This window comes from Lygodium microphyllum, chromosome 17 (assembly GCF_053477565.2).
Source record: "Lygodium microphyllum isolate KBCC chromosome 17, Lygodium_microphyllum_v1.1.10, whole genome shotgun sequence".
NCBI classification, from domain to species: domain Eukaryota; kingdom Viridiplantae; phylum Streptophyta; class Polypodiopsida; order Schizaeales; family Lygodiaceae; genus Lygodium; species Lygodium microphyllum.
The window spans coordinates 126,114,593-126,141,766 of record NC_141151.1 but is presented as its reverse complement, the minus strand read 5'-3'; the positions used below and the strand labels follow the sequence as shown (position 1 = coordinate 126,141,766).

At 39.9% G+C, this 27,174-nt stretch overlaps 1 pseudogene; it reads left to right on the top strand.

Moving 5' to 3' along the window:
- Positions 1-10,403, top strand: part of LOC148022330 (UBP1-associated protein 2C-like) — a 123,716-nt pseudogene extending 113,313 nt beyond the window's left edge.
- Positions 10,404-27,174: the final 16,771 nt, after the last annotated feature.

The following is a 27,174-nucleotide window of genomic DNA, read 5'->3' as shown; positions in this document are numbered from 1 at the left end:
ATTAGACAATGTCTAACTCCCTATACACCAAATACACTTTACACGAGAAAAATTGAGTCCTCAAATTTATGATAGTATGTTGACTAGAAAAATCAATTTCTCAAATCAAAAACATGGAAAACACCTCTGAACATATGTCTTAACAACCATATTGAGTAGCATGCTAAGTACGTTTCATTCACTCCATGTAGGACATATATGTATGTTTCCAAAACCATTTACAAATTATAGTCTACAGTTTCAAGCAACAATTCTTTGTGTAATATTGAAGCAATCTTAGGCCACAAACATCATCGAATCACATTAGCCATGTGTCATGACTTGTAGAAAACAATACATGATCACATAGGCATAAATGCTTGCTTAGATTTCCATAATTGTAATGGAGAGTTTTCAGCCAGTTCAATGCTATAACAACTAATACTGGAGTTGTCTCAGACATCATCAAGCCGTTCTATTAGATCTACTTTGGCGCAATCAGATGCTTCAGATTCGAGCAGACAAGGTCGATGCTTCAGACTTAGGCCAGAGTGAGAGAGTGCATCAGGGTCAGGGGGATGCTATAGAGATACAGAGGCAGTGAGTCCATGGCTGTTGGCATGGGATACAGGTGCGACTCCTCGCTCTTGTGGCTGTTCTAGGGAGCGTGGCTCAGGTGGTTGCTGTAGAGGCACGGGCATGGTGTCTCTGTCTCGTCGTTCTACTGGAGTTGCATCACCTCCAGGATTTGTCGCACTTGTGGGGACATCTACTCCAGTTACTCCGGCGGCTTTTGCTCAACCGTCTATAGGTGGCACCCCTATGGGTGCTACACCGATAGATACTACCTCGATCGGTACACCGGATGTACAAGGGTTTCCTGGATATGCCCAGGAGCGTGAACACAGGTGGGAGAGGACCCATCTTAGGCATACCCTAGAGGGATATGCCTATCTTGTCAATGATAGGTCAAGAGCCATCATCATGAATGATGAGGGGAGGAGGGTGATGGCTTGCATGAGAGAGTTGCCAACAAGTTTTTCGACACAACGTCTTAGATCACTGTAAAAACATATCGGAGGGGAGCAAGGACTACATAGTAGCATTCTTGTATGAGGAGTTTCCAGTTCTAGACCCACAATAGATACATTTTCTACGGGCTAGATGATGGACTGCATGCATGCATATATGTCACACAGACGATCGAATGTACGCAATAAGGCACTCAAGAGTGGGACTGCAAAGCCCGAGTGGCTAGACGTGGACGACTAGCGCCGACGACTAAGGGAGGAGGCTACAGATTCTCAAGGACGTTGGAGTCAGCAATGCGAGGCAGCGAGGGCATGACTAGAGGCCGGAGTGGTCCATCATCTTGGGAGTGGCAGCCATAGGATATATCTGGAGGACTTTGTAAGTTTTTCTTTTGTTTTGCTTGCTTATTTTTTTCAATATCCTTTGTACTGACAAGCATGTTTCTAACAGGAAGTATTTTCTTTTCTTTGCAACACTCCATTACAAATCGCGATTCGACCGGCCTTGAGACTCGATATACAGAGAGGCATGGTCTCACTGCATTGATCGACCGATTGCATAGACGCATAGGCCCTGTAAGTCACTCATCTTTCTTGTCCATAGTTACCATGTTTAATTAGAATGCATTATTGTATGGTGGACAGATGTGTAGTTGTTTCTTTTTTTGCAAAGTCCATTTGATGCTCCTTTACGGCTTAGCGGGACGAGCTTTTGGATAGCGAGGATATATAGCTCCCCCTTGGATCTCTGAAGCTCACACACCCTTCTTTTTTTGTCACATGATCTGTGTAGACATTTTCTATGTAGTAGTGATATCTTTTCATGATTATATTAGTCGCTTTCATTATGCGATCATGTATTTATTTCATGTATCAGTGTTATGATTTAAGTACACTTTGTTTTTGTTTACACGAGCATTGTACACAGTGCAGAAACTATTTTGTATGGCCTAAATAAAGTGTACATTGATATATGTGGCTGCTGTGCCACAAAATGTTTTTTTACCTGTTACCATCGCTATTAGTGTCACAAATTTACCTGCACACGTCATTATTGGCATCATTATTAGTGTCACAGAGTGTTGTTATTAGCATCGTTATTTGCGTCAGTATCAGCTGTTGAGATATCGAGCTCCACTCGTGATATGCCAGGGTGACCGTTGTGTATTTATGTCACCGACTTGTCAGTTGCAGATGCGGTTGGTACACCGCCCATGAATAATAGCTACATGATAGCTATCCTTATCTACTCTAGTTCGTGGCTCAGTTAGTATGCCACCTTAGTTAGTTGAGTTTGGTTTGAGACCCATATATAGGGTTCTTCTATTTCTTTGTATTTGAGTTCTTTTGGCTTACACAACTAAGAAGAGGAAAACGGTTTTCAGCCTCCACCTCTGTGTGTATTCCCCCATTGTGCAAGCAAGAAAGCTACAAGTGAGACTCCTTTCTTCTCTCCCACAATCTTGACATGGTATCAGAGCCTTGTTCGTGGTAAGGAGCTCAAGAAAGCAAGCCAAGCTCACGGTGTTCTGGTAAGAGGAGCAGTGTTGCTTTCATTTTCTGTTTTGGGAGCAGATCTCTGCAGGTAGCACAGCCGGAAATTGCAAGAGTGCATTGTCTCAGGTAGAGACGCCCTTCGCGGTGAAGCAAGAGGGCAGTGTATGCTGCGGGGGAAAGCTTTAGCTCTGGCTACCCTGTTTTTTGGATTTGAGGCCATTTCGGGGCCTATTTTGAAGGCGGAAGTTTTCTGCACGCACTCAGGAAAAGGCCCTGTTTTATGGCGTGCGACCACTGTTCTACAGGTCGGTGAAAAGTTACCACAAAGATTGCATCGTATGCTTGTGTGCAGAGACATTGGGAGTTACAGAATCATCCCTGTTGCCTGTTGATGCAAAATCGTCACTAGGAAGTGACTGTGTGGTCAAATACCACTTTCGCCAGTTTTGCAGATTTTCCCTTGTGAGGGTGAAGCTGTGTTTTTTGCAGTGACAGAATTTTTTGCAGTGTTCTGTAATGGCATCTGATTCTCTTTCACAGATTGTCACTAAAAAGCTTGACAAGAACAACTTCCAAGCATGGAAGTTTAGAATGACGAATTTCCTTATGGGAAAAGGATATTGGGAATTTGTTGCAGGAAATGAAGAAGAACGAGTTCTTCCTGATGTTCCCAATCAACAACAAATGCAGGCATTTAAAGCATGGCATGAGAGAGCCAGGAAAGTTATGTATTGGCTGTCTATCAGCATTTCAGACTCTATGATTGTGCATATTCAAGATGCAAGTACGCCAAAGGAGGCATGGGATACTTTGTCAAAAATGTATAGCACAAATACGCAAGCCAGGAAAATGCAGCTCAAGCAAGAGTTGCATAATGTGCAAAGAGAAAGTATGAGCATCAATGACTACCACATGAAGGTGAAGAAGATTGCAGATGCACTTGCTTCCATTGGGTCGCCAGTGGAAGATGATGATTTAGTTTCTGTGACCTTGAATGGTCTAGGAAAGGATTATGCACAGTTTCGGACATCCATTTCAGTTCGTGAAAGATTTCCTAATTTTGAGGAGTTGATTGCTCTTCTAATTTCTGAGGAGCAGAGAAATGGTGATGCATCTTCTTTAGGAGGAACTTCAAAAGAAGCTGTCTTCTACTCAAATGCTGGAAGAGGTAGAGGCAGAGGTAGAGGAGGCCGATTTGGAGGCCGTGGCAGAAATCAGAATATGCAGCAAACTCAAGAAAACCAGTCCTATGGAGGAGGACGTAGTAACTCTAGAGGCAGGGGGAGCCAAAGAGGTCGTGGTGGATGGCAAAGAGGCCAAAATGCAAACAGTAATGTTGAATGCTACTACTGTGGTAAAATGGGTCATATGGCTAAAGACTGCTATAAAAAGCAGAATGACATCATGAGTGGAAAACTGCAACAAGGAAATTATGCATCTTCTAGTAGACAGGGTGATGACAGAAATGAGCACTTGTTTATGGTGCAGCACATGAACAATTCTGTGACAAGTGCAGAAGAAAGCAATGATGTATGGTATGTTGACTCAGGTGCATCAAACCACATGACAAGTCATGCAGAATGGATGGAGGATGCAAGAAAAATGGAAAAACCAGGATTTGTGGAGACTGGTGATGATACTGCACATCCTATTGTGCAGATTGGAAAAATTCCCTTGTCTATGCAGGATGGGAAAAATAAATACCTGCCCGATGTATTTCATGTCCCGAATATCACCAAGAATCTGGTTTCTGTTGGTCAAATGGTTGAACAGGGCTTGCAGGTCAGATTTAATCCTCATGGATGCTTTGTTGAGGATATGAAAAATAAAGGTCGCTTGATAGCAAAAGGAAAGAAGAAGGGCAGAATGTTTACGTTGGATGCAGACATGCCTGAATTGAGTGCAGCAATGTTTGCACATGGGACCGGTGTAGTTGCAGATATTGATATCTGGCATAAACACATTGGTCATGTTAATGTACAACGACTTAAATCAATGCAGGCCCAAAATATTGTTGCAGGTTTGCCAAAATTCAAGGTTGTAGAAATGCATAAGGTATGTGAAGCCTGCCAGTTTGGAAAACAGGCAAGGAAACCATTTCCTAGACATGTTCAAGAGAGTAAGAAGCCATTGGAATTAATCCACTCTGATGTGTGGACAACTAAAGCTGCATCTCTTGGAGGCTATCATTATTTTGTCAGTTTTATTGATGACTATAGCAGAAAAGTTTGGGTGTACTTTATGAAAAAGAAAAGTGAAGTTTTTGGGCATTTCAAAACTCTTAAAGCTATGGTTGAAAAAGAAACAGGCCTGCAGATAAAATGCCTAAGGTCAGATGGAGGGGGAGAGTACCTCTCAAATGAGTTTGCAAGGTTCCTGCAGGAGCATGGCATAAAGCAGCAATATTCATGCAGTCATACCCTACAACAAAATGGAATTGCAGAAAGGAAAAATATGCATATTGGAGAGGTATCTCGTGCCATGCTCAATGAAAAAGACTTGCCAGATTTTTATTGGACTGAAGCAGTTGCTACAGCAGTCTACATAATGAACAGGACTCCCACTGCAGCAATACATGGAGTGACTCCAGAGGAGAGGTATACTGGTAGGAAACCAGATATTTCTCATTTGAAAATTTTTGGTTGCATTGCCTATGTACATGTGCCAGATGAGTTGAGATCCAAGTTGGATCCAAAAGCTGAGAAGTGCATCTTTATTGGTTACTCTCTGCAGCAAAAAGGGTATAGATGCTATAACCCTTCTACTCGTAAGTTTACAGTGAGCAGAGATGTTGTTTTTGATGAGATGAGTAGCTGGTATAAACCAGTAAATGTGATTGATGATGTAGATGCACAAAATGGTAATGCTGCACAGAATTCACAGCAACAGTCACAAAATATTAGTGGACCTGGAGCATCCTCTAGCAGTGGTTTACATTCTTCACCATGGACAGGTAGATTGAGATCAGGAGAATCTTCTCAAAGCAATGCAGATAGTGGTATGCAGGTATCACGAAAAGGAAAAGAGAAGGTTGATCAGCCCATGTTTGATGTGAATGCAGGTCACTCTTATGTGGATGGTGAATCCAGTGGCTCAGAACATAGCATTGATGATGAGTTGGGCATTCCTTCTATTGTTACACCTGGAGTAAGGAAAACCAAGGATATTTTGAGAGCACCTGGGAGTGAACCTACTTTGCGCAGGTCCACGAGAGCTAGGTATCCTGTGGATAGGCTGAAATATGATGGATTTACAGCCATTCACTATGCATATATGGTCAAAGTGATACATGAACCAGAACCCACTTCTTTTGAGCAAGCCATGGGAAAAGAAAAATGGGAGAAAGCCATGGATGAAGAAATGGATGCCTTGGAAGCAAATGCTACATGGGAATTGGTACCTTTGCCTAAAGGTAAGAATGCAATTGGTTGTAAGTGGGTTTATAAAGTGAAGCACAATGCAGATGGTTCTGTGAACAGATACAAGGCAAGATTAGTAGTCAAGGGGTATGCACAAACATATGGCATTGACTATGAAGAAACATTCAGTCCGGTTGCAAGGATGGCAACCGTAAGAGCAGTCATTGCTATGGCTGCATCAAAGGAATGGTCTTTACATCAAATGGATGTAAAGAATGCCTTCTTGCATGGTGACTTGCAAGAAGAGGTCTATATGGAGCAGCCACCAGGTTATGTGCATGATGTTCATCCTGAGTTTGTTTGTAGGTTGAAGAAAGCCTTGTATGGCTTGAAGCAAGCACCTAGAGCATGGTCTGACAAGATAGGACAGTATCTTGTCACTATTGGCTTTCAGATTTCCAAGGCAGATTTCTCACTTTATGTGAGAAAAACAGAGAAAGGTATTATGCTACTTGTCATTTATGTTGATGATTTGATTATGACAGGTGACAGTGATGAAGATATCCTTCATGTGAAAATGCTATTGAAGCAGAAGTTTGAGATGAAGGATTTGGGAGAGCTGCGTTATTTCTTGGGCATTGAGGTGATTAGATCACCAAGTGGGATACAACTCTTGCAGAGGTAGTATGGATTGGACATGCTGTCCAAATATGGGATGACAGGCTGTAAGCCTATTTCAGTTCCTTTGGAGCAGAATGTGAAGCTGAGCGCAGATGCAGGTGAGCTTCTGGAAGACCCTACTATGTACATACGCATAGTAGGAAGTTTGATTTATATAACTATTACCAGGCCAGATTTGAGCTATGCTGTTGGATTGGTAAGTCAGTTTATGCAGGCTCCAAGGAAACCGCATTTGGATGCGGCTAGATGCATACTCAGGTATGTGAAGTCCACATTGCAATATGGACTATTTTATGAGACTGGGGTTCAGATACAGTTACATGGATACACTGATGCTGATTGGGCTGGTAGCATTTCTGATAGACGATCTACCAGTGGATATGTGTTCTCTTTTGGGAGTGCTGCAGTCACTTGGAGCAGCAAGAAACAACCTACAGTTGCCTTGTCGAGCACAGAGGCCGAGTACAGGGGTGCAGCAATGGCTACATGTGAGGTAGCTTGGTTGCATAAGCTACTTTATAATATGCATCAGCCTATAGATGGACCAGTTGTCATTTATTGTGACAACATGAGTAGTATACACTTGGCAAATAACCCAGTCTATCATGCTAGAACAAAGCACATTGAGGTGCATTATCACTATGTGCGGGAGAGGGTTTTACTAGGTCTTATTGATCTAGTTTATGTCAGCACAGAGGATCAGGTAGCTGACATATTTACGAAGGCATTGGGCGCAAAGAAGCTGCGCAAGTTCAGAGACCTGCTTGGTGTGCAGGAATTGGGATTGAGCTCGAGGGGGAGTGTTGAGATATCGAGCTCCACTCGTGATACGCCAGGGTGACTGTTGTGTATTTATGTCACCGACTTGTCAGTTGCAGATGCGGTTGGTACACCGCCCATGAATAATAGCTACATGATAGCTATCCTTATCTACTCTAGTTCGTGGCTCAGTTAGTATGCCACCTTAGTTAGTTGAGTTTGGTTTGAGACCCATATATAGGGTTCTTCTATTTCTTTGTATTTGAGTTCTTTTGGCTTACACAACTAAGAAGAGAAAAACGGTTTTCAGCCTCCACCTCTGTGTGTATTCCCCCATTGTGCAAGCAAGAAAGCTACAAGTGAGACTCCTTCCTTCTCTCCCACAATCTTGACATCAGCGTCACATTTGCGATGCAAATACTGACGCTGATAACGATGCTGATATCAAGTGCTCTATGGCATCGCCAATAACGATGCTTTTTACGACAATGGGGATAAATATTTTTATTTACATTTTCGTTGCTTTTAACGTCCGTATAAGGCCTATATATTGTAGTGCAAGCAATATTTTATATGGAATACTTCCTTTCTCAACTCCAAAACTTCAATCAGTATCAAAGCTATAGAAGGAACTAGATCATGCTTAACACTTCCTTACTAGGTTCTATAGGACTACACAACATAGTATCATTACATCACATTTAGTGTTTCACATGCAATTTTATAGCAAACAAAAAGACCAACTTTGAGGGATTACTAAAGTCTGCAAATGTACAACTTTCAATTCTCTCACTTTTGTCTATCATTGCACAAATACTTTAGTACTTTCACCTCTAAAGATAGCTTGTGGGGACATTCATAAATAATCTAATATACCCATAAATGTAGATTTGGAAGTTGCATAATAAAAAAGTGTGTGCATTAAACCAAAACTAAGTTTACTTGATTATGTGACCATGTCAATACAACACCAAGGTATATGTGTAATCAAGGCTATATAGGTAGGTTCATTAACTCAAGCATATTTAACAATAATCCCTTCAAAAATTAGAGGTAAGTCATCTTCATTGACATGGTCTTTTGCAAGTAAAGATTGCTTGTAAAATATCCAATTGTATTATTGTGCCACTCTACCAAATAAGGCTAGAGCATCTTCTATTGACAACAAATAACCAGACTTGAAATATACAAAATAAACTTTAGAACCATCCATATTTTATCTAAACTTTGAGGCATTCATCAACACAACAAAGCATTTCACTGATTTTATGGAGCAATCTATTCAGTGTCGATGTAGAGAGAGGAAGGGAGTGTTAGCTATATATAGTCTGTCTATATATAGCACCCCAGGTCTCCTCTATATATTCCTATCATGTGTGCTCAGTTGGCACACCTCTGGGGTTCCACTTCCGGTGTCTCATATCCCTCTTCTCTCTTCTCTTCCTTTCGTCTCTCGTCTTCCTCATAGTTTCCAACATGGTATCATAGCGAGGTTCTACAACATCACAAAGAGCTTTCCAACATTAGTGTTTACGCCCGGTACATGTTGTTGGCATCATCTCCCAATCCAGCAGCTGCACTGCCGGAGACGAGGTGAGAGCATTGCTGTCTTGTGAGGAGGGCGGCGAGTCTGACAGTGAGGTCTGCGGTGAGCACGTCCACTCTCTCATGAGGTCTGCACTGAGGACAACCACTCTCTCATGGAGCCTCTCTCCAAGGAGCAGCTCATGGACCTTTTTACAAGAAGCAGCCATGAATCATGCCGATATCTTGCAGGAGATCAAAGACCTCGCTAACAAAGGCCCCTCGCACCGGAAATTGTTTGTCCATGTCCTCGGCTGGGAGACCTCCTCCGAGACTCTCAAGGCGGCCTTCGCTCCCTGCCTCCAGCCCACTCTGAGGTAGCCGCAGCCAGTGTAGTAGGTTAAGTTCTCGCTCCAGTTGCGGTGATGCACGGCGACCTCCTCCGGGAAGAGGAATTCAAGAGACGAGGGGAGGCGATAGAGGGTGTTGACGGACCGCAGGTCAAATTCCCTGCCTCCAGCCCACTCTGAGGTAGCCGCAGCCAGTGTAGTAGGTTAAGTTCTCGCTCCAGTTGCGGTGATGCACGGCGACCTCCTCCGGGAAGAGGAATTCAAGAGACGAGGGGAGGCGATAGAGGGTGTTGACGGACCGTAGGTCAAAGGCAATGCCACGAGACTCCTGGAAAGGGTTATAGAGGAGGACGATGACAGGAAAGGGTTATAGAGGCGGACGCCATCATTGTGCCTCTGACTGCTAGAGGTGCTGTTGCTGCTGATGCCACCTCTGGCGTCTGACAAAACCATGGCAGTCTCAGGGCAGAGACCCTACGGTGACATCGAAGAATGCCTCGTCATCCCCGACAAGAAGACTGGCAAAGGTAAGGGCTACGGCTTTGTCAGTCTTCGTCATCCCCGACAAGAAGACTGGCAAAGGTAAGGGCTATGGCTTTGTCACATTTAAGCACAGGGACGGCGCGCAGCGCGCGGTCAAGGAGCCTAGCAAGAAGATCGATGGCCGCCAATGTGTCTGTCAGTTTGCATCCACGGGGCCTTCGTCCACTCAATCGCAACTTGCACAGGCAACATCTACCAGTGGGCGCAAGATTTATGTGGCGAATGTTCCCCATGACATGCCAGCTGAGAAGCTCCTGCCTGCGTTCTCCAAGTACGGAGAAATTGAAGAAGGTCCTCTAGGGTTTGATAAGCAGACAGGTAAGTCAAAAGGATATGCTTTGTTTTATATACAAGTCAGCAGAGTCTGTTAAGCGTGCTCTAGAAGAGCCTACGAAGACTGTGGAAGGACACCAGATAACTTGTAAGCTTGTAGAAGGGCAAAAGCAGAAAGCTGCTGCTGTAGATAATTAGATGCAGGGTGAGCCCTGCGGGCGTTGGGATTACATCTTCAGCTATGTAAAAACCTTCCAGGGACATCTAGACAGGCTCCTTCCTGACCGTGTTCTTGTCGGCATGAGCCAGCACTTCATGAAGAGCTATACTGAGTTGCTAATTCAAACGTGCCATAGACGTGGAGTGCATGCAATGGGAGGGATGGCTGCTCAAATTCCCATCAAGGATCATGCAAAAGCAAACGAGGCAGCTATGGCCCTGGTAAGAGCTGACAAATTATGTGAAGTAAAAGCTGGGCATGATGGCACATGGGCAGCACATCCAGGCCTCATTGGTTACATTCAGGTTGAAGTACTTTGCCAGACCCCTCATCAAAAGAAGACATACAAAGGTTATTGTCATGGAGGAATCTGAGGAAAAAGAAAAACGTAGTAAAGTGTTTGTCATCAGAAAGCTGACATGGACAGCTTCTGTCCTAATAGGCATCTTGGAGGGGCTATATTTCGGATTTTGCCATATCAACGTGGTCGATCTTCCAGGTGTATATGATGCTGCATAGGTGTATATGATGCTGCATATAGAGCTGTAATGACTGGATTCATGTGGTGCATAAGGCGCCATCCTATGCCAGAATATCTAAAATTGGCTCTGAATGATTTTAATTATTGTCAATCATTGCTTAAGCTAAGTGTGCTTGCAGATTGCTCACAGCTGAATTCAGCTTGAGGTCATTTTGTGAAGCCTTGCAAGCTGTGCAACCTCATCCAGAGTTTGGAACGTACCATACATCCATAAGCTTGTTGACAACAGATTATTCAAAGGCAGCACAGGTTAGTTGTATCTTTTGAGAACCTCTGCTACAATCTTCAGGCTCAAGGTGTGCCAGTGGCCAATATTAAATGAAGATCATTGTAACTTCAGTTATGCTTTTGCATTTCTTGGACATTGTGGGTAAGTAATCCAATGTTTCTTCCAGCTGATTTTTGGCTCTTCATGCTACGTTTCATTATTATAAAAAATTATTACACGCTTTGTTTATAAGAAATGTTTCGAGCTGATGGGATGATATTTCATTTCATTCTTATTCCAGCTGTTGAAATGTTCCAGCTGATGTTTCATTATTATTCCAGCTGTTGAGTTGTTCCAGCTGATGTTTCATTCCTTATTCTAGCTGTTGAGTTATTCCAGCTCATGTTTTGTTGTCTATATTCCAACTGATGACACATTATTTCGTTTATATTCTTTCCAGTTGATGAGCGTCTATATTCCAGCTGATGACAAATTGTTTTATTTATATTCTGTTCATGGGGCCCCACATGTGTTATGTTGTCTATAGAGCGGCGTCGCGAACCGTCTCTATAGACCTTGTGTTGTTCTAATGTCACTGTAATGTTTTTCTTTAAATTTTGATGTGACAGATATATTGCTTACATCCCAAGTTCAGTTGAAGGAATTTCTTGGAGATTTTATCTTTTGAAGTGATGTCCCTTATCCTTATTTTACATGTTGTATATTTAGGAGTGATAAAGCTCTTTTGATGCCTCTGAATAGGCTGTTGTAATTTAGGAGTGATGTAGCTCTTGAGTGATGTAGCTCCTTCTCCGTTGATGTTGTAATTCACAAGTGATGTAGCTCCTTTGATGCCTATGAATAGGCTCTTGTAAGTTCAACTTTGTAATTTTATATTTTGAATATTAATATAACGGTAGGCCTATATAGAGTTGTGGGTTTTTCCCTTGAGCCCCCAAGGGTTTTTTCATCCATAGTAAGGGACCTTTATTTGAGTGGGGGTGTTAGCTATATATAGTCTGTCTATATATAGCACCCCAGGTACCGTACCCCAGGTCCCCTCTATATATTCCTATCATGTGTGCTCAGTTGACACACTTCTAGGGTTCCACTTCCGGTGTCTCATATCCCTCTTCTCTCTTCTCTTCCTTTCGTCTCTCGTCTTCCTCATAGTTTCCAATAGGGAGGATATGCATGTTTGAGAGAGAGAGAGAGAGAGAGGATGGATCAAGGGGATGATCTCACTCTACAAATTGAAGCTTTATGATTTATAGAGGTTTGAAACTTTAGGTAGCTTGGTGCATGTTTAGTGGGAGAGTGATAAAGATGCCATGGTAACTTCAGGCTTCAAGTATGAGAAGAGATAGTGTGTGTGCACATGCACATGCACTCATGTTTGAAAGAGAGAGAGAGAGAGAAGGGTATGAAAAAAGGTGTGTTTCAATATTTTTTTAAATAGGGAGAAAGAAGGTTGTAATGATGAAATAATGGAAAGGGGAATTAGGGCCAAGACATGCATAGGTCAATTGACCTATGCAAGTTGCAAAAGTGGCCATTGACCTACGCACGTCCAATGACTCTAAACTTTAAACCCACAAAACAAGGAACCTTAGCTAGTGGGATTACTCTATTGGCTCTAAAACATGGAATAAATTCATATGTTTTAAAATATTCATTTTTTTAAATGTATATTTATAAGACTTTCTTTTTTAATATTTCCTTCTTTTGAACTCAAATGATGCACATTTTTATACATGGTGATTTCCCCAAGTGCATCATAGGGTTTGGGTTGATAAAGATATTTGATTGGCAACCTTTGGAGTAGGCAACCAAGCACAATCACATGATTCATTAGCCAATCAAGATGTATAGTTGTTAGGGTTTGGGTTGAGAAAACTAAAATCCTTTTTGAGCATGGAACCAAGCACAATCACATAACTCATTGGCCAAGTAGGATGGATAGCTTTTATGCTAGAAAATGGGTATATGTAATGGACTATGTACTAGATATGGAAAAAGAAACAAAAATAGTACACATCTTTATTATTAATTGTATGATTGTTGGGATACTTCCTACTATGAGAAATTTATGTGATTCCTCTAGAAATTTGGAACTAGATGCAATGACTTTATCTACAGAATATCTAGATTTATAGGAATAAATGCCAATTTGATAACATCAAAGAGGATCTATATTTGATGTGTGATTGTATGTCTCCAAGAAGAGGACTTCCACTTCAAGAATATGAACACTGGATTGAAGAATGATAGTGTAAGGGAAAAGGAAAAAGTAAAGAAGCTAAACAAAAACTAGATAGCACCAAGGCTATAATAGAAGAGATCAAAGACAAAACTCTTCTAGACCCCAAGCTTCCATTGTGCCTTGGACATTTTAAAACACGGAGGAAAAGAGATTGTAGTGAAAGACCTTTAAATCTCCTAATATATTCACTAGCAAATGAGTAATTTAGAAGGTGTGGTGTATTTGATATTACCCCACTACTATTTTCTTTGTAAAGTGTGAATGTGGTGATCTCACCTTGGAAATAATAAAATACTATTTTTTATATATCAATATAATCTAATTTTTTCAACATTTTTTTTTTACAATAACCTAGACTCTATAGTGCGATGACAAACATTCCTAGGTTCTCATATATCTATGCTACTCATGATGTGGTCCGAGTGCAACATGAGTTAAAGGCAATGACATAATGTGACAAGGGCCAAAGACAATATCTATATGCAATATGAGACAATGGTGGAGAATTAAAACACTTGGGAAAAAATATAAAATAGCACAAAGCAATCAAACTTTACCATGCACTAGTAGACAATCCAACTATAAGAAAGTTGATGGATATGTGTCATGTAGTCCATGTTCATAAATCCCTATCAAGGATTTTGGGCACTAGTTAACTCATTTCCTCTGATGGACCTTTCAATGCTTGTCAGAAAATGTATCATGTCACAGAATTTCTTTGTATTTATAATATCTCATCATCATGATGACATCATTGATCAAACTATTTTTATAAAATAGAGGATGAGTGCCACATAGAGAATAGTATGCCAATATTACCGACATGCTTTCCATGTGGAAAATTGAAAAAATGAAAAGATTTTCCCATGTAGAAACTCATAAATTTTGGCATGCATGTCCACATGGAATAAGCTACGAGTGATTTTTTCTATGTTTGACACGTGGAAAATTGACATTGTGTTGCATGTTTGGTCCTTCGCATATAAATATCACCCACCTCATTTTTTTGAAAGAACTCATTATTCATGGTCTACAATCCCTATCTAGTATTGAAGTCAACTATTCATGTTTCTATTATTGAAGCCCATCTATGATTGAAGTGTATGCAGGTACATATTTGTGGAAGACACAAAATCATCATTTTTACAAGTATTTTCCAGTTGCATCCTCTCTGTTTGTTGGAGCAAGACCCAGCACCATGCATAATGAGGTTTTCCTTATTTGAAACCACCATTCTAGGCACTATGTGGTCTAGAATCTAGACTCAGTTGACTATTATCTTTTGTTGCATGTGCTAGTCATACCCCACACCATGTAGAAGGGGCTCTTTGGTCCACCATATTACATGTCTTGTTACCATAGTCGTTACCTATACTCATGATACATGCAAAAATCTCCAAGATCCAATGAATTTGCTTTGTTAAACCAATGTCTATTACTCTGGCATTTTCTTCTTATGTTTAATACTTAAGTTGATGTGGGTGCTACTAGCTCAAACAATGGTAGGGATTCAAAATACTACAAGTTACCAATCCACCATAAGACCATGGGCTTGTAAGTCATCAAGATGGAGAAAATACCAATTTTGTATGTAAAGAACTAGTGAATGAGGGGTCTGGAGCTCAAACCTAGGTAGAAGTTCAAAGAGATGTAGTTTCTCATGCATCAACTCAAGTTAAGTTAGGGCCAAGGTAAGCAAGTCATGCATCACAAAAGAGTCATCCAAGCACGAGTGCTAGATTCTAGAACATTGAGAGCCTCAATGGCGTGCCTAGTGTTGAGGAGATTCATACCCCTGGGAGGTCTATCTTATATAGCATGTAAGATACCACGTGAGTTCAAAAGAAAGAGTATTATATTTAGTAAAATTTATAAGGTTATATTTACAAATGGGGTTTTTAAATTACAATTCAAAAAAAATCTATAAGTTTAATAATGTAAAAGTGGTCACTTTAAGGCCTTATAGCATGTAAAGAAAGGGTATCTCTCAATATCCTATGAATGCACATTATATAGATGATTTCTTATAGGTGAATTCCCCCGATTCATGTGTAGGCCCATAAAGATCTCGATCTTGTGAGAGGTTAAAAATAAAGAAAATAAGAAGAGAGGAGGAAAAGAAGCTCAATCATTTCTATTGTATTCGCTGCACACATAAACTCTTATATACTTGTCAATACACATTACACTTTGTAACATGCATTTGTCTCGGGAAATCCACCTTATAGAACATGTATGATACCACATGAGTTCAAAATAAAGGGTATTATATTTAGTAAAGATTACAAGATTATATTTACAAAAAATATTTTTTACATATAATTTGAAAAAAATACACGAGTTTAGTAAAATAAAAGGGATCATTTTAAGGCCTTATAGTATGTAAAAAAAGGGTATTTCTTAATATCATTTAAACAAATATTATATAGATAATTTCTTATAGGTGGACCTTTTGGGTATCTGTAAACCCAATAATTGATTTATCCCACTTTAACAAAGACCATGAATCTATCAAGAGCATCACTCCCAACTCTACTTATCATCATGATTACAACTAGTTTCTCCTCTTTCCTTCTTTTTTCCTTAGCACATATCCAACGGCTACCACTAAAATCATAGTGAAAATAGGGGAGCATGAAAGTACTTGTGTTGCTTTGCTTGACCAGGGGTTTGAGATTAATATCATTGAGCATGGATTGTATGAGAATGGAGCATGAACTATGGACATTGATCTTGATTGGCGTATGAGGGCTGCAAATAATTATTCGAGGGAGCTCTATGCTATGTGTCCTAATGTAAAAGTGATAGTTGGTGATGTACAAGAAGAGCAACACTTCTTTGTGCAAGATAGTTCCTCATATGCAATGATTTTGGGGAAAGCTTACATTATAGGAGTGAATATGGAAATAAAGGTGCTTGATGATGGTTTTTCTTATGCAAGAGTAAGAAGTAATGAAGGAAGAAAAGTAGTTCAATTTCTTACTGTTTGTGTTAATCATCTTAGGAATCGAGTACACTTTGAGAGTCTTCTTTGCCTCCAAATGCAAGGAAATTCAAAAAAATGAAAGTTCACTAAGTGTTGCTGTAATGGGGGCCCACAATAGTGTTATTTGAAGGATGTACTTGCCTCCTAATGGAATGAAGCATGTATTTACTATTGGTTTTTCTTAGTTTATAACAAATAGTTCATGTTGGTTTAGGCCTATGAAAGCTATGTGTAAGGCTAAATGCAAATCTATGAAATGGGCTGCTAAGAAATTGAGAGCATTGGGATTATTAGCTAAACATGAAGGCATTTTAGGCCTCTTTTATGATCTGAATATTCTGACACTATGGTTGAAATTTCAAAATTCATACATGTAGAAAATGGGACTGGAAATAGAGTGTTGTTAGTATGTTCTTTGAAAATGTATGATGTTATAGCATTGTTTACTCAACAAGAAGGATTACAATAGGTTGAAGCAGCTTTAGAGACAAAATATAAGATGGTTGAAAGAAAAGGATGAAACCAAATGCTATGCCAGTTCCACCAATGAACAGTGAGGGTCTGTATGAGAAAGTGTTAAAGTAGCCATGTTTACAAGATCCTAAAGATATAAGTCATTAGTTTACAACAGCATGAAAATTATAGGAGTTGAAATTTAGTGCATAAGGGTTTCTTTTTCCTGCTAATAGAGATTGTTTTATGTAGATATTGGCTAGGCATGGAAAAGCATTTTCATTCTAGATAGCTGAAATAGGTTGTGTGGATTTGAATGTTGTCTCTTTTATGGTAATATTTATTGTGACACACATGTACCATGGAACTTGAGGCCTATTCTAGTGCCTAAATCTTACTTACCAAAGCTAATGAATTTGTTAGATGAAAAGATATGCATGATGAGAGTGGGATTTTAAGTTGGAAAAAGAAGCTAGAGACATGCCAAAATATTTCATTTTAAAGCAGAATTTAAAGATCGACAGAAGTAGAAGATGTAGATTCGACAAATTTAAGTGGGTGTGGAAGATGAGAATTCAAATTACTTCAAAAGACAAACCTTCATGGATTGAATCAGGACGAGTTCCTGTAGTTTATGACTTCAAGACCGACGTGCAAAATTTTTCGAATGTGGAATTGAGCACTAGACATGGGAGGAACTAGAGACCATACTTTGGGGAGGTCAAATTAAGGCCAAGATTTCAAAGGGAATGGCCCTTAGCCCAAAATTTGGGGGGGGGGGGGGGATTTTGAAAATGGCATGATCAGAGAAGAGGGTGCCATCCTCACACCATGGCGATTTCATGAAGAGGGAGGGTTGGGGCTGCAAATAACCACCCAATTGAATCACACATGCCAACTTCTTATATTTTTTGCTCTCCTCGCCAATCTTCATGGGAGCAATGGTTGCATGGTTGTGGAGTTTTAAATTTATTCTCTCTCCTCCATCCTTCTCCTCCAAGAGACTATTCATACTAGAAATAGAAAGAGAAGGAGATGAAGAATGCTTGTCCGACATACATGAGATTGATATAAGATCAAGAGGATGCTAAGAAGTGATGTCAAGTGATGTGTGGAGAACAATGCTAGGTCCAATGGCTGTCCACACATTCAATTATGTGATCCAAATAAGCAATTTATCGGTATTTCCACTTTATGAGGAAATTTTGCTTGTTTTTGACAACTTATGGTCTAAATGAAGTGCATATGGTATGAAGATTTGAATGAACATTTTCTAACATGTCTTTGAGAATTGCAAGTGATAATACATGGAACCCATGGTTAAATGTGGTTATTATTAATAATTTAAAGCTCAAAATGTTGTATTTAGGTGCAAAAATAAAGGTTTTTTCCATTTCAGTGGAAAAATCATGCTCTTATGGGATGAAATAAAAAAATAGTACTGAATCTTAGTAATCCTAATCAATTTTAATAAAAAATAAAAATTAATAGTAATTGTTAATAAATAAATCAAAAAATTATATTTTATATGAAAAAATGGATTTTATGTGTCCAAAAAGTACAATTGTGTTTGTGAATGTATGATGGACCTAAGGCATGAGACTTAGCCATCAACCAAGATCAACTCCTCGATTACATAGCACTTGGTTTCCCAAATGTTAACCCACATTGAGAATGTGAGAAGTCCCAAGCTATAGATTTAGTACATTCATCTCTTTGGGGATTGATTCCGTGAGGATACAAACTATCTCTTGGAATGTTTTTTTAATAAAGAAGAGAGGACTATGTATCATATGTGTTATATGTTGGAACAGCACATCTTAGGGCGAATCCCTAAGGTGTAGGAGAGCCGTAGTGAGATCATGGTAGTTAGTGATGAGGGCTTCCTATGTATGTGCTATGAGATGCTAGGCATCATTATGTTTCGATATTCCTTGTGAGGAGTTGGAGAGAGATCTATTGGACTATAAATGATACAAACACATGTTTAAGTTAGATCAGTATGTGTAACCTCCAAATGCTCCTAGCCGTGAGGGCATGGGATGTTTTCGTGGAGTATAGAGGCACGACTTGAGCCTTGGAGCTAGTTTTTGCCCTTTTTGGTCCCAGTAGGTGGTGCATTTACCGAGAGCTACTAATAAGGTGTGGTTTCTGAACCTTGGCTAAAAGTGACCTATTATTTCTAGTTTCTAATTGAGTGTTGCCTTGAAGTGATGGATGTTGAATTAGGCTTATTAAAAATTTGGTCATGAGCATGAGGATTAATGTAAGGAATCCCCATAACCCAAAACATACTTTGACAATCCTAAATGGTTTACTAGGATCTTTGGTTAGTCATATGGCCCACTACTTTATCCTTTGTCTTGAAAGTGACACCATGCTCAAGTTTGGGCTACTATGGGGAAGCACCCATTGAGTGGCCTTCATGAGTAATAATCCATGGGAGTTAGAGGAAGGATTAGGAAGAAAAAGTGATGATGGGATGGCGCAGTCATCTATATGTTCCTTAATAGTGATAACTTTTTAGAGAAAAAGACTGTGATGCCAATGGTCAGAGTAATACATGATTATGATCGAAAGATACATTTGATGCTAGTGCTTGATGCACTTGGGTACCAAAGTGCAATTTCTAAGATCCATGAAGCATTGGATGATATCTATGTATGTGGGAAACCATTGTTAGAGAGGAAGGTTCTATTGGTACCTATCTGCGGTTCTAAGCAAATGGTGATAAATGAGAATAGATTTGCTAAATTACCAGTAGTAGGCGATGGGGGAGATTCTGTGTTGCATAGCATAGGACTCCCTACACCACTCTATGAGTTGGTACAAAAGGGATGTCAATGGAAATATTAATCTACCTATACTGCTAAATGTGGAAATGGAATAGGTTAGAGACCCTAGATGTTGGAACTAGGTCATGATGAATATGAAGATATTAATGACCTAGTGTTGATACCAAAGAATACGACTAAATGCCATTCTTCTTATAGGGATCTCCTAGTGTTTTATGGGCTATCAAATGAGGATCCAATGCTACATTTGAAATAATATGGCCTAACTTGCCTTGCAACTGGGTTCAACAATATACATTGGATACTCATATTTTCAAGTACCCTAAAGGGAGAGGCTAGAAAATGGTATTGGAGCCTCCCAAGAGGATCAATTAAATCATTTCAAGAATTATGTGATAGACTTTTAGATAAATATGAGAAGAGGGTTCCTATGACTAAGGTCTTGGGATAGCTTATACAGATTCAACAAGAGCTATATACCCTTTTCAAAGAGTACACAAGAGCCTTTGCTGACATTTTGAGGCTTTTCCCAAGGAAATTCGGTCAATTACAAGAAAATGTGCTTCCTGAACTCTTTGTCAATGGCTTGGAAATAAACATGCAGTTCCAAGTTAGGACAAAAACCCCTAATCCATTGAAGGAGACCTTTCATGCAAATGATTATGAGATACATTTATGGGTCTTGGGAGAGCTACTGGAGTTCTCCCTCCACCCTTAAAATTCATAAGGATTGGCAATATTTATTGAGTGTTAGTCATGATAGAGGTGCAAATAAGAGGCATACCAGGGAGAATCTTCGTATTAACTATGATGTTTCCAAGGCCTAGGAACCCTAGCATCCTAGTGCATCCAATTGATGTGACCTAAAATGGATAGGCACTAGCCGGGACCTCATGTACTCAACAAACAACCCCACCACACGGCCTTGTGGGCCAAGAGTGTCTGTCGAGGGATACACTATCCTAAACACTAATCACTGCACATTTATAGTCTGTAATTCAATGAATGTTCCCTTCCCTGTCTCCTCAAAGGGAGATTATACATATATCGGCAATAAATGCCTCATATCACAGATACAAGGGCACCCCACCAACTGTTTGCGGCGGCCCTACTGCAGCTCTCCTACATCTTGGGGATTGGCCCCTGATGCGCTACTTCCATATATAGACACATTTGAAAAAAACTCCCCTCTTAATGGCAATATATTTATCGTTCAAGGAATGCACTTACCCTCACTTATCCATCCCCTTTGACCCACCGTCTAGACCTACAACCGGGTTGCTCACTCTCTCTATGTGAGTCAAGTCCTAAAGAAACCAAGTGCTATGCATCAAGGAGCTTGTAATTGATACCATTTAATGATGCTTGATGCAAATGTGTATATGGTTAAGTGCTCAAACAATTGAAAAATAGCCTCATGCATTGTGCAAATCCATTCTTTTCATGTTTCCATACACTAACGCGTAATTGTTGCGATGAGAGAAGACACCGAGCCTTACACTCATGCTGCACTTCCCTTTATTTAACTTAACATCATCCTATATGAATAATGCAGCAAACACATCAGATTTTATATTATATTTCAACACTCAAACTTCCCTCCTCCCCTACCGTTTAAGGTTTTGCCTTGTTGCATAAGTAAAGGGGTGATTTCATGTGTATTTTGTATGAAATAAGTAGTAAATACTCACAAAAACATATAAATGGGAATAACCTGAGGCAAACCCTCATGCTTTATCCTCATTATATACTCACAGACACATCCATAATTTTCCATAATTTTTCTCATCCGTTCTCTATTTTTCCCTTTTAAAAAGTATTTTTTCCTATTTTTTTTATTTTTTCTTATTTTTTAACACTAAAAATGGAAAAAAATTAGCATTATTTCAGAGTTGTGGCTCTTGAGTCTTTAAACAGCAAACATGTAGATTTTACTGGTGTTTTCTTTGTTCATGCTTTTTCGATTTTAAGCCCAAAAAATGCATGTTTCCTCTAAAAACCATGCTTTTCATTTTTTCATTTATTTTTCATACTTTAAGTATATATTTTTTATTTTTTTTATTATAAAAGACTAAAACTAGCAGCAAACAACATGTTCATCAATTTTCAGCCCGTATGAACATTGCTAACCTTATTAAATGCAAAAAAAAAACCATTTTCTTTATAAAAATATCATTAGCGTGTATCTTTTATTATTTTGAGTTTTAAAACTTATTGAGCGTCTAAAAATCAGGTCCCATTTGATGCTCAGCCCGCCTCCACACTGCCATCTTCAGCCCACCTTCTGTTTGGAAGCAATTCGGTACCGCGTCGGACGAGCATTCACCAACCGGGCTTCATTCTTCTTCACATGCAAAAACTACCCCTTGCAGGAGAGAGAGAGGGAGGAGATAGAAAGACTGAAATCTGATCTCCACAACCAGATAGCCATTTAAGGAGTGGAGACTAGTGATGAAGAGGGAAGATAGAGTGTAGATCAGGCCCAAGATCAGTCGGGGGGTTGCTTACAACCCCCATAACCCATCTCCATTAAGCATTGAGAAAAATGATGCCTTCTCCCTGCTCATGCCTGAAAAAAATGCCCCCTCTCTCAAATTCATTTTTTTAAGGGGCCTCCAAAGGGAGCCCCCAAAAGGCATACCCTTTGGCATCCTTTAAGTCCATTTTTACTTGACATTTGGCCTTGGCCTCCCTAGCACTCCCATTTCTGCATCCAATACCCAAATTGCAGTCTGAAAAATCCTGGGCGTTCGTCATGAAGTCCTCCACTGCTGGGCATCTCCCAGCATTCTATCTGACATGCCAAATAATTATGAAAATTCGTCAACTCTCGTCAAGTGGGTCTTTTAAGCCTTTTCTGGGAATTGCCGCTTAAAATCGTACTGATTGCCACCGCCGCCTTCGACGAAATCTATTTTTTCCCTTAAATTTGAAATTTTTGGCTATTTTAAAGAACTTCTCGGAATCAAAAATAATTACCTTCGATAAAGTCTGTTTTTCCCCTGAAATTCAGAATTTTTGGCTATTTTTAAGCACCTCTCGGCATCAAAAATCGTATGTCATTGGTGACTAGGGGATAGGGCGACTCAGACCATTGAATCCCACAAACAAATCTGCATATAAACACAATCACAAATATCATCAAGCTAATACAAAATAGATATACAACAAAACACAACACAATGCTCACCCTACCCCCCTTGTCATAACCAAGGCATGAAATCCATGAGGAGTAGGCCTAGAATAATCTGACACAAAGTCAAAAGCTAGGCACTAACCAACTGCTCCTACACAACCAAGCTAACAAGAACCATCAAACAGGTCATCCTCAGTGGTGGTCTAAACTACCTACCTAACTAAGGACAATGCAACTAGGAGCTCCTACCAGGTGAGGACTCCTATAGCCTCATCAACAAATAGTATATGTTAGCACATTGGGTCTTTAGCCTCTTATTTTCCATACTCAGGTGTGTAGAAAGGAGGGAGCTGAGCGTAGTGACCCAAGGAAAGTCCATCGGCCTTATGTCCTGTGTCGGTACCCAAGAACCTACCAAGCCCGTGCAAGGCGACACGTAATCCTTTTCTAACGCTCACTTTTATTTTCGCTCCAACCTTCTTTTATTATTATGTTTTCAGCTAGAAGCCACCCCTCGGAAGACAAGGCATCAGCCTTGGGTTTAACTCATCCCCAAGAATCTACCAGGCCTTCACAAGGCGATGAACAATAGCTCAAGGATTTTTCTTTATTTCCATTTCTATTTTTATAGGGGTTAGAACCCCTTTTTACACACCACCGTATATTCATATATTGTCTTTCAAATAGACGAAATTGAGCTCCAGATGAGTATGATCATCATCAGTTGTAATTTGTTGAACAATATAAGCTCGAGAACGTTCTTCATCATATTTGTGTTTATAACAACGACGAGATGGATGATCTGTATGTGCACAATAATCACAATGAAAACTTTTGGACAAGCAAGGTTGCTTTGTAGTAACTCCATGCTCCTTATCATATTGACGTGCCCAGCAATCAGAAGCCACATGGCCTTTCTTATCACAATAAGAAAATTGTTTGTTAGGATAAGCAAGACGAGAAGATTTACCACCTTGATTAGGGCGTCCACCCTATTGAAAACGTGAAGTGTGACGCTTGCGAGCAACAAAAGCAGCATCAAAATCGCGAGCAACAAAAGCAGCATCAAAATCCCTTTGTTCGCGAGTGACCAAAACAGCATCAGATTTTTCCAAATGATGCTCATGACGTTGAGAATATTCAATAAGAGATATACATGCTTTGTCAAAGTGGATATCATCCTTGTTAGACAAAATAGTGATGATATTGTCATATAAAGGATCTTTGATGGTATGAAGAAGTCGAGTAACAATTTGATTTTTAGCAACAGGAGCACCGACAGCACCAAGCTCATTGATAATGTCTTTAAAAGCCTCGATATGAGAGTGCATAGAAGTACCAACCTTATATTGAAGATTCTTCAAACGAGTTTGGAGATATAAAATTTCAGTGACCGATTTCTTCTCAAACGTTGAGATAAGATACTCCCAAACAGCATGAGAGGTTTCCAGATGAAAGACATCCAACACTACATATGCTGGAACCCTAGGGCAATGCTTTTCAGCATAATCGAACCAATCTTCGCCCACTCTAGCTATGCCCAAAGGTTCTACTATATACCCGATACGTAGGATTTTCTTGAATTCCTTGCGTACTCTTGAAGAAAGTTTAATCAATTGTAGGAGATTCACATCTAGTTTGACTTTGCAAAGAGAACTTACTAGGTCACATTCATGGTAGTTAGCCAAAGTTCTCTTCTCGTGCAAAACCATTTTTTCCTTCGGTTGTTGGACCGCTAGCTTTAGTGCCTCTTTTTTTACTTTTGTCTTCTTTCTTGGCACCTCTTTATCCTTCTCAGGATCCACTCTTGGGATCCACTTTAAACACAATATTAGTGAGTTTGGGAATCTCCCAAATCCCATTTTTTGAATACTAAAAAGCTGGCACCTGGATAACATGCATGTAAGTTTCTCAAAACCATGTGATGTGACCTATCATTGAAAAGTGCTTGAAAAATGAAATCTATTGAGCTATAGAGCACTCCATTTGGAGTTATAGTCGTGATCTACAAGTGGGCGTGCATTATGCAAGATGCATACATAAATCCTTGATTACTTTATGATCCTTAACCTCAACTCCCTATTCTCACAGAAAGAAAGAAACAATTGCACCCTGCTCCACACACCCACATTATTGTGACACTGCGTGTTTACCACTGCAAACCTGAGGGCAGAGTTTATTGCCAAGATTTTGGACTCTAAAGTCAGCGTCATTACGAGTTAATTTTTCGTCGTGTGTATTTTTTGTGTTTGCATGACACACAAGCACATGTAGTTAGGCTAGGCACAAATTCTTCAATGCATTCATAAATTTTTGTGTGGAGCATCGCTCGCTTGATTGCATATCATAGATCAGAAGTTTTGTATTTCCTCAAAGCATGAGTGATTGAGCACGAAGTTCTTTTCCAAAACATGATCTTTGATTGGGCACATTGCATGGAAGACTAGATTCATGTGAAGAGAATGTTCATTTTGAAGACTCCGAGGGTTAGTACACCAAAATGGAGCGTATGAAGGAGCAAAGTTGAAGGAAGTATCAAAGACAAGTAGACACAATAAGGACATTGTCGATATCATCTATTCTCATGTCAAGGAAAAGATTGCTCTTTCCCCATGTGACTTGCTCTTCAAGATGTTAACAATGAAGCATTATTGGGGGATGATATAGAAAAGCTATTCCACCCAGTCCTTATACCACCATTAAATGGCAAAAAAGTGATGAATGTCATGCTTGTTTAAAGAAACAACTGCCTAGGTCAAGATCTACTCCTGCACTTGCTTGTATTGGGGAAAAAGTATCAAAGGTGCTAACATGATTTGGTGGATTAAAAGTATAGTTTTTTCCATGTTTGTTTGAAAGAGTGCACATTACTTATCTAACCGATGATCTTCAATCTCAAATTAATGGGAGACTTAATTAGAGTTCCAATCTGACAAGTTCTAATTATATTTTAGCATTGGAGAATCTAGAAGATCTGAGGGAAGGGATGGAAGTGCACGACTTTGTCAAGAATGTGATAAAGAAAGGTTGCTTCATAACCCTTTCACAACATATAGATGCGAAAGTTCTTACACCCTCATAAAGGATCCAATCCAACTTGCTGCTTCCTCTCAAGAAGCTTATGAAAGGAAGGATTGTGGATGGATATGTCACTTAAATATCTACAATGGAAGGGATAGAGGACTCAAAATCCTTATTATTATTTGACATGGGAATTCCATAGTTGGTTTGGTTTGGGCGGGAGGAATCATTTGGACTATTAATTGCTATTGTGGCATGGCAAGCACTAACAACAAATCATAGCATGACATAATCTGTGACAGCGATAAAAAACGAAATATGGAACCTCAAATAAAAGTGACGACCATGATGCTTTAGCTTTTTCAGAAGTTTAAGAAAGTCATGGCACTGATTATATAAGATGGGGGGATGAAGGTGACGAGGGAGGGAGACAAAGCTTCCTTAGAAGTCGACGACAGAATTATCAGTGGACACTGGTGCTGCAAAAAAGTAGCCGAGGAGCTCTGCGACATCAGAGGACGGGATGAGAGAATGACTGTGTTGAATCTTCAGAGGATGTTTCTGAAAAGAAGACCGACAATCAAAGAAGATGATGCTCAATGAACTCTTAAGAGATGACGGAGATCGCAGCTATAGAGGACGGTGCAGTACAAAGGGGAGGGAGATGAAGCTTCCTCAGAAGTCAACGATAGAATTATCGGTGAACGCTGCTACTACAGAGAAGTAGCGGAGGAGCTCTGTGACATCGGAGGACGGGACGAGAGAATGACTGTGTTGAATCTTTGGAGGATGTTGCTGAAGGAAAAAAAGAAGATCGACAACCAAAAAAGAGACACTCAACGAACTCTGAACAGGTGACGAAGATCGCGGCTGTAGAGGACAGTGTAGCACAAAGGGGAAGCAGATGAAAGTCGGTGGCCTGCAAATGATGACATGTCGAATAATAGACTGAGTAAAGTGTCGTTGCAGAAGAAAAACGAGGTGATGAAGACGTAGCAGTAGTTGTAGATGAGGACCTGAAAGTGATGACAAGGTTGATGAATAAGCATAAGGCATTAATTAACGCAGCAAGAACAAGTCAGAGAGAAGCCAAATTTTGAATTCGATGGCAAAGCAATTTGTACGATGAGGAGCTTGTCAGAACAAAGCTCCATGAGCTTTAATTGCGACGCAAGGAAAGTATTGATCAAGATATCTTGTTTTTCCTCCGAACTATCTTGGTTAGCAATCTTGGGAATGATGTTGATGAAGATGACGAGGATGTTGTTGCCATACTTGATCAGGCTTCAGATGCTCTGCAAAGGTGAGCCTTGCAAGTTTAATGTCTAGAAGGCTACCTCTCCTCAATTTCAGTGAGATGGAGCTTCTTCGATGATTGTTGCCATCAAGCAACTAAGGCCATTAGATCTTCTAGGCTGGGGTTTATTCACTACAAGGATAGGAGTATAGCGATGGTCATTTTTTATGCAAATTAGCAGTGTTGCTATTTACACTGCAAATGTGACGCAAATAGTGACAGTACTCATGTGAAAAAAGCGGGCCGAGACCTGAGTGC